The following is a 951-nucleotide window of genomic DNA, read 5'->3' on the forward strand; positions in this document are numbered from 1 at the left end:
GAGAGAGAGAGAGAGAGAGAGAGAGAGAGAGAGAGAGAGAGAGAGAGAGAGAGAGAGAGAGAGATAGAGTAGAGGGAGAGAGAGAAGTATATTTCTGATTATCTACTGGATTCCATTCAATTTAATTTATTCGCGATATCACATGAATGTATCGCTACATTTATCTGAAGCACATGAAACGACGAATGTTTGTTGATATTCGTCTGCTAATGTCATGTCGAAATATGCTATACAGATTAAATCAGCAGTGCATAATATAAATTAATCTATACGGTGGTAATGTTAAACTATATTATACACTCCTGATTAAATTATATAAATTTATCTCAATTTTATCATGATATTATACCTAATTATTGAGCGAGACGGAGTGTGCTTGGTTGAAAATTCCCCATTACACATCGCCGCAACGCCTTAAATTTAATCTGTTTCCCCATCAATGCATAACTACGTCGTTTAACTCAATTACTATACCATAATTAACTATTTACACTAATTTACAGCCTTTTATAACCATATGCGTCAACTGTTGAAGCCTATAGAATCTTGGCTGTATGGTTTTGCTAATAGTGTGTATAGAGTCTCGTAAGGAGTGGTTCCTTTGGCACCCGCTACCCTTTACAACAAACGGAAATCAATCACTTATTCACACACATTATATACGCATCAATTATTTTCATCATCGAACATATTTTATTGCCAAGCTGCGAGTGGTTTCGTTCTAATCGAGAAGTGTGTTTGAAAAACATTTATTCCGCGAAGAACAAAGGGAATCGAGTGTGCGTGAGCCTTTCTCTCATGCATAAGCACATATCGTACTCGCGCTTATACCCATTGGCTGTAATCAGCTTAACGTATTTTTGCACTCGTGGAAATGTCACATGCAAAAGCAGGTCAACATTTAAATCTCAGGTGTTTTTAAACGTAAGCGTTTTAGCCGTCCATTACCTT

Source organism: Priapulus caudatus, unplaced genomic scaffold (genome assembly GCF_000485595.1).
Source record: "Priapulus caudatus unplaced genomic scaffold, Priapulus_caudatus-5.0.1 Scaffold583, whole genome shotgun sequence".
In the NCBI taxonomy this organism is placed as follows: Eukaryota; Metazoa; Priapulida; class Priapulimorpha; order Priapulimorphida; family Priapulidae; genus Priapulus; species Priapulus caudatus.